Below are 19,820 nucleotides of genomic sequence, written 5' to 3' on the forward strand. Positions count from 1 at the left end.
TTCTCTGAACCTCCTGAATTTTGATGTTCGTTCTCTTTGCCATATTGGGGAAATTCTCCCCAATAATTCTCTCCAGTATACCTTCTGCTCCCCTCTCTCTTTCTTCTTCTTCTGGAATCCCAATTATTCTAATGTTGTTTCGTCTTTGGTGTCACTTATCTCTCGAATTCTCCCCTCGTGGTCCAGTAGCTGTTTGTCCCTCTTTTGCTCAGCTTCTTTATTCTCTGTCATTTGGTCTTCTATATCGCTAATTCTTTCTTCTGCCTCATTTATCCTACCAGTGAGAGCCTCCATTTTTGATTGTACCTCATTAATAGCTTTTTTGATTTTAACTTGGTTAGATTTTAGTTCTTTATTTCTCCAGAAAGGGCTTTTATATCTCCCAAGAGGGTTTCTTTAATATCTTCCATGCCTTTTTCGAGCCCGGCTAGAACCTTGAGAATTGTCATTCTGAACTCTAGATCTGACATATTACCAATGTCTGTATTGATTAGGTCCCTAGCCTTCGGTACTGCCTCTTGTTCTTTTTTTTGTGGTGAATTTTTCCGCCTTGTCATTTTGTTCAGATAAGAGTATATGAAGGAGCAAGTAAAATACTAAAAGGGTGGCAACAACCCCAGGAAAATATGCTTTAACCAAATCAGAAGAGATCCCAAATCGTGAGGGGGGAGAAAGGGGATAAAAAGAGGTTCAAAAAGAAAGAAAGAAAAAAAAAAAAGAAAAGAATTTAAAAAAATCAATAAAGAAAAGTATAAAAAAGAAAAAATATATATATTAGATAAACTAGTTAAAAAATGTTAAAAAGGAAAAGGTTAAAAGTTAAAAAAAAATCTTAGCAAAAGAAGAAAAAAAATGAAAAAGAAAAAAATTACTTTAACTGCAAGACTGAAAAATCACAAGGAGAAAGCCATGAGTACCATGCTTTGCTTTCTCCTCCTCTGGAATTCTGCTGCTCTCCTTGGTATTGAAACCACACTCCGTGGTAGGTGAACTTGGTCTTGGCTGGATTTCTTGTTGATCTTCTGGGGGAGGGGCCTGTTGTAGTGATTCTCAAGTGTCTTTGCCCCAGGCGGAATTGCACCGCCCTTACCAGGGGCCGGGCTGAGTAATCTGCTCGGGTTTGCTTTCAGGAGCTTTTGTTCCCTGAGCGCTTTCCGTAGAGTTCTGGAGGACAGGAATACAAATGACGACCTCCTGGTCTCCGGCCTGGAGGAGCCCGGGGCCCCACTCCTCAGTGCGCCCTCAGAGAACAGCGCCCAATAACTCCTGTCTGCCTGACCTCCGGCCGCACTCCGAGCTCACCGAGCCTGCGGCCGGTTCAAGGTAACCCCGAGCTGCGAGCTTACTGTCAGCTCTGTCTCTGTAGCCGGCTTTCCTTTTTACCCGCAAGCTCTGGGACACTCAGACACCCCCGATCCTTCTGTGACCCTGCGGGACCTGAGGCCACGCTGACCCTGTGTGGGCTTCCCCCCGGTTTAGCCTCTGGAGCGATGTCCCCCAGCGGAATAGACTTTTAAAAGTCCTGATTTTGTGCTCCGTTGCTCCACTGCTTGCCAGGAGCCAGCCCCTCCCCCCGGGGTCTATCTTCCCGTTGCTTTGGATTCACTTCTCCGCCAGTCCTACCTTTCAGAAAGTGGTTGTTTTTCTGTTTCTAGAATTGATGTTCTTCTTCTCTTCAATCTGCTGATGGATTTGCAGGTGTTTGCAATCTTTAGATAAGCTCTCTAGCTGATCTCCTGCTAGCTGAAGTAGTCTCAGCCTGCTACTTCTCCGCCATCTTGACTCCTCCCCCGAAATGCAACTTTTCTTTTTCCATTGGGATTTAATTAGGTTCTTTATTTTTTTTTTAAGATTTTATTTATTTATTTGACAGACAGAGATCACAAGTAGGCAGAGAGGCAGGCAGAGAGAGAGAGGAGGAAGCAGGCTCCCTGCCGAGCAGAGAGCCCGATGCAGGACTTGATCCTAGGACTCTGAGATCATGACCTGAGCCAAAGGCAGAGGATTAACCCAGTAAGCCACCCAGGCACCCAGGATCTTTATGTTTAAACTCGCCAAAATTTAACGCTTAATGACTGAGCCACCGAGGCGCCACTTGTTTCTTAATAAAAAGGACTGTAATCGCAACATGGACTTCAACTAAATTCTGTACTCATTGTTGCTCATGAAGGACTCATATCAAGACAAAAAGCTAGATTGACTGAAACTATGCCTTGCCTGGGAGTCTGTCTTCATTCATTCAACAAATATTTATTGAATACCAATCACTGTGATGCCTGGGTTAAGTGGGTTAAGTGTTCTTTGCCTTTGGCTCAGGTCATAATCCCACTGTCCGGGTATCAAGTCCTGCATTGGGCTCCCTGCTCGGTGGGGATACTTCTCCCTCTGCCTGCTTCATCCTCTGCCTGCTGTTCTCCCTGCTTGTGATAGTGTGCTCTCTCTCTCTCTGACAAATAAATAAATAAAATATCAAAAGAATACCAATTACAGACCTGTACTGTGTAAGGTGCTAAGGATGCAAACATGAATAAAATGTTTTCCTTCCTCAAGAACTTTATTGTATAGTGGTTAAAAGACATTTATAATTGTAAGGTAGATAGGGTGATAGAAATGTATGTATGGTATCTTAGGACCATTCTGGAGTGTCAGTTTTCCCAGTCTGGATCTGGCAGGAGTGGTTTGACAAGAATTCTAAGATGAAATTTTATCTTAATTGAATATTAAATATAAAAATAAGTTAAAAATTAGAAATATATGGGAGAACGATTTCAGGGAGAGGAAATTGCTCAAGGACAGGGAAAGAAAGAAAATGTGGGATATCTTAAGCAATTTAGGGTTGTTAAAACAAAGTAAGGTAAGGATAGGAAGAAGATCAGAACAGGAAAGAGCTAAGGCTAGAGAGGCAGACTGGTCAGATCAGGTAGGACAGAGAAACTCGATTATATATAAGGTGGACATACCTAAATTCATATTGTTTTATATTTTGTTTATTTTTCCTGTGCAATAATACCATTCTTTGAGAATCTGTGAAGATATTTAGTTAGTTATTATATACACATAATACCCAAAGCTGGTCTAAATGTATTTTAGAAAAGATTCTATCTTGTAACTGATTTTGCTGACAGATGAGAAAATATTCTAAAGACCTGAGAGTAATACTATCTGTATGTTTTTTTTCAAAGTTTTAATTTTAGGGAAAGTAGATATTTAAATTTTTTATCCCCCCAGGAGAACAAATATGTGGGGATCAGTGTGAGAAAGCTGCCTTTTCATTTCTGGTTTATTGGGGGTCTTGTTTTCATGACTGACAAGACTGTGACATACACAATGTGTTACTTTAAACATAAAACTTTTTTTCAAAAATCAGGGAAAGCAATTCACCAAATCCATTAAAAACACACTTCTAAGTGAAGCCAGGTAAATTGGATTTACAGTACCTTGGGAGTAAACATTTCTCATGTGCGAAACTTATAATAATTTGAAATGGCATTAGTAAATATTTAGGGACAACCATATCAGACTCTTAAGAAATTTATTTTCACTCTGGAAATGGTCTTCAGTCATACTTGTAATAGAGAACACAGAATTCTTTAGCATATTGTCCTAACATCTAACATGGAACAGAAAATTAAGTTCCAGGCACATCTGTCATTTCATATTTTCTGGAATTATTTTTGAAACTCTCGAGGAGAAGTTAAAATGATGGTTCCTTCCTAGATTCTTACATTGTTGGGTAGCCTATTCAAAACTAATACAGTTATATACAATTAATAGTGTTGAATTAAAATTTTTGAGGAAAATATATTTAAGGTTTGATGCTGTTTACTACCCTAGCTTGTGTTCTATAAAATAATTTCAAAGTAATCTTAAAACTTTGGCATGACTGATGGTGGGTATTAAGAAGGGCACATATTACATGGAGGACTGAGTGTGGTGAATAAACAATGAATCTTGGAATACTGAAAAAATAAAGTGAAAAAAAACCAACTCTCAGGCATAATATATTTTAATGATGGCCATTAAACAATGATCTTTTAACCTGTCACTAATAATATGCCAAGTTTTGCTTCCATTTTAAAATTATTTAATCGCATTTCTTTCCTTTATATTTGGCACATAACAATTATAAGATGCTTTATGATCTTGAAATATAGCTGCTTACTAAAAGTCTGGTAAAGTCCGACTTTAAATGGAAAGTGAGTATTGGATATTTAGACACCCAAGTGATAAAACAGAAACTTGCTTTTTACTTATCTTGTGAATTTCTAACAGATTCCTTTTTTTCTAAAATCATGCCTGACAACCTCACCTCATTGAGAAGTATGTGAGCACATGTTGAAAGCTGGAAATCCCTATGTAATGAAAAATATTTTTAACTTTTTAAAAATGAAAGTTCATATTTAATTAGTGTGATACATGTACCACTTTAATTACTCTATATGTTGACATAATTAAAAGTTTCTTCTTGATCTACTCTCAGAGAAATCTACTGATGGAAGCCTCTGTTTCTGTTCTCTCTCTTTTAAAATTCAATGCTTATGTATGTCTATATCTTATCTATAGCTATATTTATATCTATATATATATATCAGGGTATATATCCATGGCTATATTTACAGAGAATGTATAGGAGAGAAATTTAACAATGAAGCTTGTATCAGTGGGCACAAAGAATATAGTGTCATCTGGAAATAATCCCTATAGCTTTTAAGTGTGACTAGGTTAAATATATGCATTAATATTTTATTAGTAACTATTAAGTGTAAGAATTTAAAAATAGGAACAAATGATATATTCACTGTCTCCTATTCCTTTACTGATAAAATATGGCAACTATGTCAGTGTTCTGAAAACCACTTCCAGGTTTAGCGATTCATAGGATTCGTAGGACTCAATACAGTTATACTTACAGCTAGAATTTAAGTTATTAAGTTGAAAAGATGCAAAGTGCAATTTGCAAAAGGAACAAACATACAGGGTGAAGTTTGAAGGAAACCATACTCAAACTTCCAAGAGTCATCTCCCAGTAGACTATCACAGGACATGCATAATTTCTCTAGTAACAAATTATGACAATATGGCTGCCAGGAAAGCTCATTTGGGACCCAATGCTTAAGATAATTGTGCCTAAGATATATAAGTGCCTAAGTTATGTTGTTCCCTCTGTCTGGCATTTGCCAAAATGTGAAAGTCTCAGTAGGAAAGCAGGTGTTCAGTATAAACCACATTGCTTGTACATAGGGTTTGACATTCCTAGCAATTCTGTCAATGGAAGAAGCATCCCTCCAATCCAAGTCCATATTTTAGCCAATGGCTGAAATTTCAAGCAGGACTTTTTAAGGATAGCAGTCTCTGGTCTGCTATTAATTCTTTACTACACAGAACCCAAATGTATTAAACTATTTAGATTCTCATGTGGTATTAAAACTTTTTTTTCCCTTGGGGTATTAATGTGCTTTAGCAGTTGAATTTACACACTAATTGAGAGCAGTTAACTTCAATGTTTCTTTGGGCCAACTAGATATTTATGTTTATAAATTTTAAATTATTGCAAAGTAAAGGAGGGTTGATTTTCATTGCAATAGAGAAATTGTATCCAAGATGTTGTTTCTACATATGGTGACTCTCATTCATTTTTGGTAATTTTTATTTAATTTCAATTTATTTAATTTCAATTGACTTTATTTCTCAAACTTGGGAGAAAACACAAACTGAGGTATATATAGTCTTATGCAGTGATTTTGTTTTCCTAAATGTGGGAAGTAAAAAAGGAAGAAATGCATATGTTCTTAATTTTTTAAATTATTTTTTACAGTATAATATTATTTTTATTTATTTGTTTCTTTTATTATGTTGTTAGCTGCTGTATAGTACATCAATTTTTTTAAAGATTTTATTTATTTATTTGATACACAGAGAGATCACAAGTAGGCAGAGAGGCAGGCAGTGGGTGGGAGGGGGAAGCAGGTTCCCCGCCGAGCAGAAACCCTGATGCTGGGCTCCATCCCAGGACCCTGGGATCATGACCTGAGCCAAAGGCAGGGGCTTAACCCGCTGAGCCACCCAGGTGCCCCAATACATCATTAGCTTTTGATGTAGTGTTCAATGATTCATTAGTGTCATATGTTCTTAATTTAAATCAATTGTGCCAATATTGCGTTACTGATATTTGATCTCCAACCACTCTATCTCCTTCAAATCATTCATTACAGTGACCCAGAGTGATCATTTTAAAACACAAATCTGATCATATCATGCTTATCCTGATACTGTTCAGTCACTTATGTTTCTCCAAGTTCTACTGTGTTTTGCCCACGTCAGTCCTTCTGTCTGAAATTCTCTGCACTTTTTTTATCTATCTCGTTTCTACTTATTCTTCAGGTTTCAGCCCATATATTACTTCTTTAACATTTTTAACTGACCAGGATTGACCCCATTATAATAATAAGGCAGCATAGAATCATATACTTTTCTTCCCTGGAAGTTGTCACAGTTGAAAAATTGACATTAATTGAAATGATATTGATTAATGTCTGTACTTAACATTAGACTAAAACTTCCATTATACCCTTAGTGTGTAGCAGACTTCTAGGCCTGTTGTATGTATTAAATACATGCTTATTATATGAAAACTTATAACAAATTATAAAAAATTATAACAAATTTTTATTTGTTCATCCTCTTGGATCGTTAGAATTGAGGTAGGGATCTAACTCCTACATAGGAAATTTGGGATATTATAGAATGGCAAGTAAGCTATAGATCAAACAAGGCCAAACAATGACAAACCTGCGCCATATTTAAGTCTTTAATATGGAGGGGTGTTATGCTCACTTTACAGAGTAAGAATGGATCCCTACTTAAAATTTGGTTCAGATGCTGAGACTAGTGATGCTATCATGCACCAAGAATGTATGAGAAGACTTAATACTCATATAGTGAAGTTTTCTGGGAGAGGACAGCATATTCCTAAGCAGGTCCACACAGTCCACCACCCAATGGACCTATATGTTGCACAGGATATCAGTCTTTGTCCTGAACCCTCTAGAGAAAGGGCAACTCCTGGTTAAAACATACATCCTGAGCCTAGCGACAGTGGTGGTATATTTTGGAATCAAGACACATGATTTATTCTGAGACACACAGATAAGTCTGGCCAAGACACATGACCCAGGGCCACTTTAAGGAAGACCCCAACCACATACTCCAGTCCCTAGATCCCAAACAGAGAAACTTCCAACATAGGTCAGTTAAATCCTAACAGAAGTTTAGTAGAGCTCAGCAAATGTAGCACAAAATAGCACAGCTCAAATCACAAGTAGGTCAGCAGGCAGAAGCTCAAAGTGCATGCTCTCTAACAGGCAGAAGAGTCAGTCAGCAAGCAAGCAAGAGAAGAAAGAAATCCAGCAGTGGAGGTTATCATCTAGACATGCTTACTGTACCAATTGTTATGGTCACCTTACAGAGGAGAGATGGGTATCCCACCCAAATTTTACTTCATATATTGGTACTGTTGATACTATACATGCACCAAGAGAGTACGACAAGGCTAATTATTCATGTGATGAGACTTTCTGGGGGAGAGCAGACAAGTTCCTAAACAGGTCCAAAAATGGGTTGAGAAAACAGGGAAAGAAGACTGGGTTGGTGTTTTCTTGTGGCTAGTGGTGGGGCTGGGATGAGCGTTTCTGTGTACATGGCTCACAGCTTAGAGGTTTTGAACTTCTTTATGTCACCAAAAGAGGGAGCATCTGAGCTTTCTAACCAGCTTCCCCAGTCAGGTGTGGGGCAGAAGGGAGGGGGCAAAGGGAAAGCGAGAAAGCTGTCAGCTATCAAACAACAAAAATGGTATCTGACTCTATATTACAAGAGGGTGGGAAAGAGCTGCACGTATATTTCTGAGAGGCCTATTTTGGTGTTTAAAGTATGTCTGTTGATAGGAAATGTGGGGATATTATTTTATGTAAATGACCCTTTTATATGTGTTAAAAACCATGCCTGAGAAAACCTTTCTTGCTTTCTTTTTTAATTCTCAAATTATATAATTTGATGTAAAGATTTACTGTAATGCTGATTAACTAAGTCAATTATTGGCCTTGCAGACTTCAATTACCATTTTATGAGTCCAGTTCAAACTTGTGAATTCTGTCTGAATTTTATTTTGTTATCATACAGAATTCATGTAGGAAGTCAGTCAACTAGAATAGGCATGAGTAAATAAACTTCTCATTTGGACAGTCATTACAATTCATGATTTATATATGGCCACAATATGTAAATAGTTATTTAAAAAGATCCAATGTAAAACTGAACCTCTAGGACCATTTAATGAGAAATCTCATTAGAGTGGTCTCTTTTTCAATTTCAGTTATGTGGGTTGAGCTTGGTCAGCTCTGGCCTTGTAGTTTTGTTTGTTTGTTTGTTTGTTTAAGATTTTATTTATTTATTTGACACAGAGAGAGAGAGAGACCATAAGTAGGCAGAGAGGCAGGCAGAGGGAGAGGGAGAAGCAGACTCCCCACTGAGCAGGGAGCCCAATACAGGGCTCTATCTCAGGACCTTGGGATCATGACCCCAGCTGAAGGCAGAAGCTTAACAGATTGAACCACCCAGGCACCCCTGGCCTTGGAGTTTTAAGTTGTGGTTTGGTATCATTCTCCCAGAAGTTGCCCATTGGCATGGATCTTCCATTATACAACACTTAACTTGTTTTTAAAATTATCTGAATGGACAGAATGTAAATTCAGTGAAGGAAAGAAAAAATTTTTTGTTTGGTTCATTGTTATACTCTCAGTGTCTGAGCAATGTAATACAAGCTACTGAAGAAACATTTGTAGTTGAGTTCCTTGACAAGAAGTACTTTTTAACTTTTTGATAATTAAAAAGTTAATTATAATTTTGCTAAGTTATAAGCCTAATTTCAGTTTCAGAATCTTTTCAAGGTGTTCCTTGAACAGAGTACCATGTTGTTTGTTTAAATTTAAATATATTAAGATAAGTAATTAGAAACAGAAATCCACTAGAATCTCTATAAGGAATAATATGCAAAGCAATTTGTTAAGCTTATAGAAGTATGCATATTATTTATGTTTATTTGATACATTTGATTTTAAGGATATAGAAATTTCATATGAGCCCAATGACAGTATGTATATTATAGTCAGTTTTCCAGGGAACTTGATAGGTAAGATTCTTATTTTAGATTCTCTTTCTTTTTCAGGGAACTACATTATCTTCTTCTTTCTCTTAGTTTCCTTTTTTTTTTTTTTATATTACTGGAAATACTGTGAGGGAGGGATAAGAATAAGGATTATGGATTCAGATTGCGAAGGTTGAATTCTAGTTTTATGTAAATATGTGACTTTGGGCAAGTTACTTACCTCCTCTGTAACTCAATTTTTTTAACCTATAAAATGTGGCTAACAAGAGTAGTATCTATCTCATAAGGTTATTGTGAAGATTAAATGAGATAATGTATGTAAAGCATTGAGCATAATCCTGGGCACATAGGTAAGTGCTTAAAAAGTGTTAGTGTTTATTACATTTTAGTAATGACTAAAATGTATCATTATAGTAACATGTGCTCATCATGGCTTTCTTCTTGTACCTCCATAGTCTCATTTTAAAACACAATTTATTCCTTCACTTAACTTATAGTCTCTTAATTTTTTAATTTGAAATTTCCAAGAAAAATACAAGGATGTCCTGGATCACAATTTTGGGCCAGATCACAGAGATTATAGCTTTCTGTCCTAGGTTAGCCCAGTCTAATCAGTTGTGTTGGAGTGGGGTATGGATCAAAAGGTATAAAACGTAGCTTCTTAGATAGTGGGCCTATGGACCAACATATCTAGTTTAGTAACACATAAGGAACTATACATATCTACAAATACCCAGGTGTATGTACTGCTGACCTCAAATAATTGCCTAGATCTACAATAAAATAACATGTAATATCAATGTAACTATTCCACTAATAGAAATTGCTTAGGATTAGTCAATGATGTGAAATCTATACAATTGGTTTGCTTAAAAAATTGTGTTGGCTTATATGTTTTCCCTGCATTTGGAAATAATCTAGTTATTTTATTTTATTAAGATTTTATTTATTTATTTGAGAGAGAAAGAGAGACATGCCCTGAGCCATGTACACAGAAACCCTCATCCCAGCCCCACCACTAACCACAATAAAATACAAACTCAGTCTTCTTTACCTGTTTTCTCAACCCATTTTGGACCTGCTTAGGAACTTGTCTGCTCTCCTGCAGAAAGAGAGACAGCATAGGTGGGGAGGGGAAGAGGAAGCCGGACAAGCAGACTCCCCACTGAGCAGGGAGCCCAAGATCATGGCCTGAGCCAAAGGCAGACACTTAACCAAAACTGAGCCATTCAGTTGCCCCTAATCCATTTTATTTTTAAATTATTTCAAAATCAAAATAATGTTTATGTTAGTAGAGGTTATTTTAAACTTAGCGGGAAATATATTTTATTTTCCAAAATGAATTCATTGACACAAAGATTTTAACAAACAGAAAGCAAAACTGAAAAGACATGAAGAGTGGCTTAAATAAAGAGGCTGGGAATATGTTAGATATGCTTGGCTAGTCAGGCTAATGTTGTCTTTAACTACTGGATATGCAATAAAATGCATTTCTGGGACAGTTTTACTCTGTTTGCACTTTGCTGCTGAACATTTCTATGTATTTGTAGCTTAGTCTAATAGCCCTTAGCACCAGGGCTATCTATATTGAATATAAAATCTTCTCAGGGGAGGTAAAGAATATCCTCTCCTGTACTTTTTTAGGTTTATCCATCTAAATAACATAATATTGGTCTTAATTATCCAGTCTAGATATCTACATTTAAAAAAGAAAACCTTAAAGTTTTCTTTAACTCAGAATGTTATGAAGATGATGACAGAATTCCTTGAAAATATCAAACCAGTTTCCCTAAGAGATCAACATACAGTTGAATAATAAGGGAGTAATGGGTTCCAGTGTTAATTTTCAGTTTTTGCCCACTAAGAAACTAGTGCTAATCTGTAACAATTAACTGAGGAAAGTTTCTGTATGGGTTCTAAGTGGACCTTTTCTAGGTACTTTGTGTTTTTTTTTTTCTTTTAAGATTTTATTTATTTATTTGACAGAGAAAGAGATCACAAGTAGGCAGAGAGGCAGGCAGAGAGAGAGGAAGGGAAGCAGGCTCCCCGTCAAGCAGAGAGCCCTATGTGGGGCTCCATCCCAGGACCCTGAGATCATGACCTGAGCCAAAGACAGAGGCTTTAACCCACGGAGCCACCCAGGTGCCCCGAAATATGGATTTCTATACTCTGGATATAAGCCACTAAAGAAGCTCACCCTAGGAGGTTGGGGGGTGAGATGGTGAGGTAGAACTTAAGTGTCCCCTCCCGGAGGGGGTGGATATCAACATAAATTATTTGGAACACATTGGTAGAGAGATTTGTCATTTATTTACTTACTTATTTGTTTGTTTGTTTATATCAATATGGACTCGTGTATTTATTTTATACTTTAGGTTATAACAGTGCTACATTATTTATGTAGTTGCTGAAATTGTTCCATATTTGGCCACTGGAGGCTCTTTCACATTGGCTCTTATGTCCCTTTGGCATGTCCTTATTCATAGTATTCTTAGTTATGATATGTTTCCAGGATTTCAGGTATCTAAGCACCAGCTAGTGCATTGCATTCCAGGTCATCACCTGTGGAAGTTATAGCAATTGTTCCACTAGTGCATGCTAGGTCTTATTACTAGTGATGGGATCATCCTTACCAGCCAAATTATCTAAATCCCAATTGCATCTCAAAGTGGGCTTCCCAGAAGCCCACTAGGATGGATTCTCTGGGAAACATGTTCTGAGCCAGAGTGATGCTTTGGGGAGTGCTTTTAGAAAAACACCTAGAGGAGGTAGGAAAATCAGCCTGGGCAGAAGGTGAAGCCAGACTGCAAAGCATTTGCAACAGAGGCTTCAGCTAATCCCACGGGTATCTGAGGTTGGAGTGACCCTACAGAGATGTCTTAAGACAAAGGGTAGGTATGTGTGGGAGTTTAAGGGGTTGGTACTCCACATTCACTGGGAAAGGGGTGTAAGCTTGGGGAGAGAAGCTCCCTTTAACAGTGGGCCATTCGTGGGAAGAGGCTCAGCTGTGTACTGTGGGCAGGCAAAACTCCAAGCACCTGGAGAAATGAGTGACTCAGTCCTGAAGGGAGAATCTGGAGTTATGACACAGCATCCACTGCAAATGAAAAATGTGCCTGTTTTATTCCTTATAAATATGCTTGGTTACTGCAGTTTCTGTACTGTCTTGTTGGCTGCATAAGATAAATTAGCAGAGTGCCATCCAATATGGCTTTTTCCTCCTACACTTTGAGCTTTTCCTTTCAATCCACTGACCTGTAAAAGCCAGTGACATGCTTAATGGCATTTTCTCATAGCAATTTCTTAGGATTTATACCTTCGTACTCCTCCTGTTTAGTTTGATTTCGACCCATAAACACTTTTCAATTTTCCCCGTTTGGCTCCAAACTGGATTTTTCACATTTCTACATTTTTCTTGGCATTTGAAGCTTGACTGTAGAAATTAATTGACATTTCCCAGTTCCTTTCTACTAAGTGGACTTTGTCCCAGCTGGGCTAGCAGAAGTCTGCTTTCAACTTGAGGAAAGGGAGAGCTTTCCTAAATATGTTCATTGGAGAGGAAAGTGATCCCCAAAAAACCAAAACAAACAAACAAGCCAACAAACAAACCATGCTAATCTTTGGGCATGTTCAAGTCATTCCTTCAAAATTTCCTATGTTGTGAGACAACTTAAGACACCATTGCATCTACTGACCATATTTAAATGTTATAGAGAGCCTAGAGATAAGGACAGAAATTAATTAAATAAACAAAAAGAGACGTTTGCCCTGATCCAAATGCCAAAATGCTAGATACAAATACCACAACAAATATATTAAACTGAGTATATAACTAGAAGAAACCTTAAACACTCTGTTTATTGTTGAGAAATACTTGTAAAATTTTGAACTAGATTTTCTAACTCTAAACACAAATGGAGTTGTGTGTGTGTGTGTGTGTGTATACAGATTCATATGTATCCTTCTAAATGCCAGCCAGTTAATTATGTAATAAATGTACATAAAAGGAGAAAAGTAAATATTTCTCTTTTAAGGTATTCATGTCATCCATCACTGCCCTTCTTTCCTACCTGTAGTCTGTGTACTTATCAAAATGTAAAGGCTCTTCTACCACTGTCAAAAAAAAAAAAGACATGATTTATGATTCTTACATTATTTTGAAATCATGTTACTCCTTTACTCCTTTAATAGCTTTATATTTCTCACATAGTTCAGTTAAAAAAATACAGAGGTCAAAATTGAACAGAGGTTCAATTCAAAACACAGAGGCTAGTATACTGTTAGCTTTTGTTTATTTGTTTTTACTGTGAATGAAGCATTTGGCATGAGTAGCTTTTATAAGTAAGTGACGGCTAAATACAGGTCAGCCTTCTAATGGCTTTACTTGAACTTAGTATTTGTTGTTGTGACATTTCAACCAATCATGAAATGTCATAGATGAAATTAAACCAAACTAAATTTATATGACATAACATTTTATTTTGTCATGGACCATGTTAAAATGCCTTTTGATTTGTTTAAATATTATTTATTTATTTATTTATTTGACAGACAGAGATCAGAAGCAGGCAGAGAGGCAGGCAGAGAGAGAGGAGGAAGCAGGCTCCCCGCCGAGCAGAGAGCCCAACGTGGGGCTCGATCCCAGGACCCCCAGAGTGTGACCCAAGCTGAAGGCAGAGGCTTTAACCCACTGAGCCACCCAGGTGCCCCTGTTTACATATTTTTTTTACATGTAGTTTTATTACTGACATTTATATAGGGCATGTTTTAAAGTGGGCTTTTAAATGCAACGCAGTATATCGTAATTTACTTATATTGGATATGGGTAAATTTTCTAAACATAAGCTTTGCAGAAACATGCAGTTTTATGTTGTAAGATTAGGTAATATGTTGTAATTCATATATATATTTCTGGAAAAGAAAATACTAAATTAATTATAAACACTAAAAAAACCCTTCATCTGTAGATGGTTTTTGATAGATGTTTCCTTCTCCTTACTCCATTCCATAACCTATAATTTGCTTTGGTTTACATTGGCAGGTACTTAAAACCATTTCAATATAAGAATATTAATATTCTACTTAAAGAATACACCTTTTTTCCTATGACATACTTAATTACATAAAGAAAAAAACTTCAAATTATCTATTAATTTGGTTGTTAAATCATATTCCTCTAAAAAGGTTTAGTTACTTGATTAAAATTGCTACAGTTTTTTTAACAACCTCAGAACAGTAAGACACATTTCTATATTTCTTAAAATATTAGACATATTATTTTTACAAGAAATATTCTTTTAAAATATCCACTGTACTTAGGCTGAAAGAATAAGGGAACATTTAATTTTATGTGAATTTACGGCTATTCTTTCTGCTTGAAACATTGGGATTGTACTGAGTTAGTGTTGGCAATGTCCCAAATATCCACTTTTTATTTCTTCATTCGATGAAGTTTTGGCTAAATTAAAAATTTAAAAAGACTTGACTGTGCAAGATAGCATGTAGTAACGTCTGCAGAAGGAAAGGGCTAGTTTGATAGATCTGCCTCCCAAACTAAGAGGTGGAAAGAAACCATGAGGGAGACAATGAGAAAGACTCCAGGTAGCAGGAAGAAGACGGATGTGGAGGGGACTGAGAGGTGTAGATAAAAAGGAAGGGCTGTAAACCTTGTGTCAGGGGTTTGAAGTGGCGGGGGGTGGGAGGTTGGGGTACCAGGTGGTGGGTATTATAGAGGGCACAGCTTGCATGGAGCACTGGGTGTGGTGAAAAAATAATGAATACTGTTTTTCTGAAAATAAATAAATTGGGAAAAAAAAAAAAAAAGCACCTTGTCTCTGGGGTTTGTGTGGTGATGAATATGTCCCTGCAAAAAGAGCTAGCTGGAACCCCTGGAGAAAGCTTCCTCCATTTTCATCCTCCCTTTTACTTATCTCTACTTCAGAGTTTATGGTTAATTATTTTTAGACATCATTTCCCTCTTGCCCTCTTCACTCCCATTCTGTTGCTAAGTGACTGGAAGATAGAGTGACCTCTGAATTTATTCTTCTCATTATATTGTTAGATTTTTTTTCCACATCACTTAAGGGACCAAGTAGATTGTGTAAGTTCAACACCCCTCCAGTGTTCAAGTTGACATTTCACCTAATGAATAGTCCCCCTTGGCCTAGTTATTCTGGGGATGCATAATTAAAGCAATAATGCTACTTGTTTAGTGGAATTAAGATTTCATTTTGCCTTTTGAATTAATTGCCCAAGGGTTTATGTCTTTTTTCTTGCTTAAGGCATATTATTATGCCCATCTGTGTTAAAATAAATATATTTTTAAACATCCATCCTTAGAAAAATTACAAAGTTACTTTAATGGCAAAATTTTAACCCTGAAGATTTAAAAATAAACATGTATATGTACAATATTTTAATTTTATGGGAATTCCATAAAGGCACTGATTTTGGCCTTTTGTTTTTGAATCCTTTAGTATTGTACATGACTTTCCAATATAGCTATCTGACATATAGTGGAAACTAACTATATGTATATTTTTCATTGAGTCCCTGTGATGAGAATTTGAATTTTTTTGAAATGAGGTTAATATTAAAAATGGTTTCACATATTATAAGGAATTCTTACTAAAAATCAAAATGCTTTTGTGTGTAGTACTATTGTTATTTTTACTCTTTGGGACTTTAGTCTATATATATTTAACCTCTATGATGTGAAATGTTATTTATCTGTCAAACTGGATATATAAGAAACACATATATAGCACTTATTATGTAAAAGGCACTGTATGCTTTACAAATGTTATCTTATTAATGTAGAATCAGTGAGGAAAATAATATCTTCTTTTCTCTCTGGCAACAATTTGGAAAAGTGCATGTGTAATCCATACACAAACACATACAAACCTAGAAATGATTACAGATGTCTGGAACATGAAAAGGCTGAACATGACACTCTGATGGTGGTACAGAGGGTTTTGCACAGTAACTAAAGGGCTTAATTTTATACTTTTTGATATTTAAATAGCAAAATGTCTTGAGAAATGTTGAAGAAAAAGATGTAACTAGGCAGAGATAGTGGTTAATATACCTCACGTGGATAAGATACTTCTTGTGTTTGATGGTGAGATCTAAACAGGTGGTGTGTGTTAAAACCATTAGAACCAATTTAAGCAATATTTTACTAATTTTTCAAATGAAAAGATGTTGAAAAATCATGTTTCTCTGTATTAATGTAATTCTGTGCAGGATATTTTAGAAAAAGAAGTTAGATATTTGTGTCTTGGGTGCCTGGGTGGCTCAGTGGGTTAAGCCGCTGCCTTTGGCTCAGGTCATGATCTCAGGGTCCTGGGATGGAGTCCCACATTGGGCTCTCTGCTCAGCGGGGAGCCTGCTTCCCTCTCTCTCTCTCTCTTCCTGCCTCTCTGTCTACTTGTGATCTCTCTCTGTAAAATAAATAAATAGTCTTTAAAAAATTAAATAAATAAATAAATATTTGTGTCTTGGTTGAGGCCCTATATTTATGAATTTTAGGTACAATTTGGGAAAAAAAATCAATTCCTGAGAGGCCATTTCTAATATATTTAAAATGTTTCTTGGTCAGTGTTTTTGAGAAACTTAATCTGTATTTACTGCATAGCATTTGGGAGATTTGGATTTGAATCTTGTTGCCTCACTGATGATGTATGAATTTGGAAGATTTCCATTTATCATTTAGGCCTTAAGTTTTTTATCTATGAAAAGAAGTTGCTTAGACATTTGCTATGTTTTCTTTTAGCTAAAAAGAGAAGTTGAAAGCTTAGCATCTGTTATTTTACAATATGCTGTAATAGCATTTTTAAAATAAGATTTTATTTATTTATTTGTCAGAGAGAGAAAGAGAGAGAGAGCGAGCACAAGCAAGGGGAGCGGTAGGCAAAGGGAGAAGCAGACTTCCCCAGAGCAAGGAGCCAATTTAGGGTTCAATCCCAGAACTTTGGGATCGTGACCTGACCTGAAGGCCCACAGACACTTAATGACTGAGCCACCCAGGTGCCCTGTAATAGCATTTTTTAATTAAAAAGATGCAGTTTTCACTATAAAACTGAAAAATACATAAAAGCACAAGTACTGGGGCACCTGGGTGGCTCAGTGGGTTAAAGCCTCTGCCTTCAGCTCAGGTCATGATCCCGGGGTCCTGGGATTGAGCCCCGCATCGGGCTCTCTGCTCAGCAGGAAGCCTGCTTCCCCTTCTCTCTGGGCCTGCCTCTCTGCCTACTTGTGATCTCTGTTTGTCAAATAAATAAATAAAATCTTAAATAAAAAAGCACAAGTATTAAATATATTAAGTATGTACATTTTTCTATCTCTATAGAACTATATTCATACCTTCTTTTTTAAAAAAAAGATTGGGGGACATATTGTACACATTTTTGCTATGTTTTTTCACTTGACAATGTATTGTGAATATTTATACATATGATTTATAAATGGATAAGTGGAATTGTTTTTTTTTTTAACGATTTTTATTTATTTGATAGAGATCACAAGTAGGCAGAGAGGCAGGCAGAGAGAGAGGAGGAAGCAGGGTCCTCCATGAGCAGAGAACCTGATTCGGGGCTTGATCCCATGAGCCTGGGATCATGACCTGAGCCAAAGGCAGAGGCTTCAACCCACTGAGCCACCCAGGTGTCCCGAATTACATTATTTTTATTTTTATTATTTATTTATTTTTTAAGATTTATTTTACCTATTTATTTGACAGACAGAGATCAGAAGTTGGTGAGAGGCAGGCAGAGAGAGAGGAGGAAGCAGGCTCCCCACAGAGCAGAGAGCCCGATGCGGGGCTTGATCCCAGGACCCTGGGATCACGACCCGAGCCGAAGGCAGCGGCCTAATCCACTGAGCCACCCAGGCGCCCCCCGAATTACATTATTTTTAAAAATACTTTTATTAGAGGAACCTGAGTGGCTCAGTCAGTTAAGTCAAACTCTTGGTTTCAGCTCGGGTCATGATCCCAAGTCCTTAAATTGAGCCCGATGTTGGGCTCTGCACTGGGTGTGGAGCCTGCTTAAGATTCTTTCTCTCTCCCTCTCCCCCTGTCCCTCCCTGCTCTGCCCCTCTCAAAACAAAACTACTTTTGTTAATACATTTTTATTGAACATTTAGTTTTTCAGTTATTTTACTATGAATAATGCTATAGTTGACATTCTTATAGATTAATCTGTATAGATACTTGATTTTATCTTTAGCGTAAGTTCTTAGGTATGGGATTCTTTAAATATTAAATGCATTTTTAAGCAATTGAATATCTTGTTATCAAACTACCTCCAAAGTTTGTATCAATTTTAATTTGCAACATCTAATAATTCATTCAAGAAATGTTTATTTGGTCCCTATTTTATATTGGACAGACATTATGAAGTGAGGTATTGAGAGAAATAGAGATCTGGGAAGAAAAGAGCAGGGTTGGTCTGTTCTGCATTGAATATTAGTCATCAAGAAACTTCAAGAATTTGAGAAGTAGAGCAATATTTTGTTCTTTTATTTCTTTGCTATTAAGCAGAAAAAAAATTTTTTAAAGTTACTTTGATGGCAGTTTTGTATTGGGACTATTTTGTTCTGTTGACTACCTTGCTTGGCTTCTTGTCCCTCTTTGATGAAGGAAGAAAGTGAACGGTAATGTTAATTACTTCTCCAATTGGTTTCAAATCATAGGATGTTTTTGCTATCAAAATTAGATAACTTTACTTTCCATTATATATTGATAATAAGCTAATTTTTTTTTATGCTTTAGTGTTCTCTTTTATTGTTCTTGTGTTCGCTCTGTTCTGTGTTTTCTTTTTTTTTATGGTTCTGTTTTGTGTTTTAAATTGCCATTTCTAATGTGCCACTTTTCCTACTTTAATACTTTTATACTCAGTTCAATTGTTCTTTTATGGGGATTCTGACAGTTATCTCTAGTTGCTTTTAAGATTTTATCACTGTGTTGGTTGCTCTTTGTAATATTTTTAGGTGTGGATTTATTCTTATCTATCCTACTAAGAACTTCATTATGGTTTTCAGCTATTTAGGAGATTTAATTGTCATTATCAATTCAAATATTGTCCCTTGCCCATTCTGTTTAATTTGCTTTATTGCTTCTGAAACCCCTGTTGTATTTATTTTGGACCTTGTTATTCTATTGCCTATATCTCCCAATCTTTTATATTTTCCATCTCTTTGTTAGTATGTGATAAATTCTTATAAATTTCTTTCTAGTTGATTAGCTCGACTGTTTCTCTTTAGCCTGTACAGCCCATTAGGCTTTTAATTATAAAAGCTTCTTTTCCCACAACTTCTGTTTAGTTCATTTTATATCTGTCAGTTTTTCTTTTTATCATAGTGGTAGTCCATTTCTTATGGCACTTGTCTCCTATTCTGATTCTAGAATTATTTCGCTTACTTCTACTTACGGTCTTTCCAATTGTTTTCATCATATAAAGTTCTTGTGTGGTAATACTTCTTTTATAGTATCTGATGATTCTCCCTTGTGGTATTTGCTTTCCTTGTGATATTTCTGGACATTAGTGATTTATCTTTTGATTTCTTCTTTCATTTCTGGTACCTGGTTACTTCCAGTAGTGTTCTAGTAGATGTTTAATCACCAGGTCACTGAAGAAAGCTTGTTGGTTTGTAGCAT

General features: G+C 36.3%; 1 protein-coding gene across 6 annotated transcripts in view; it reads left to right on the forward strand.

The window, feature by feature from the left end:
* Nucleotides 1–19,820, forward strand: part of MAPK10 (mitogen-activated protein kinase 10) — a 346,291-nt gene that overhangs the window by 135,231 nt on the left and 191,240 nt on the right. The gene's annotated exons all lie outside the window — the stretch shown is intronic.

This window comes from Neovison vison, chromosome 11 (assembly GCF_020171115.1).
Source record: "Neovison vison isolate M4711 chromosome 11, ASM_NN_V1, whole genome shotgun sequence".
Classification (NCBI taxonomy): Eukaryota; Metazoa; Chordata; class Mammalia; order Carnivora; family Mustelidae; genus Neogale; species Neogale vison.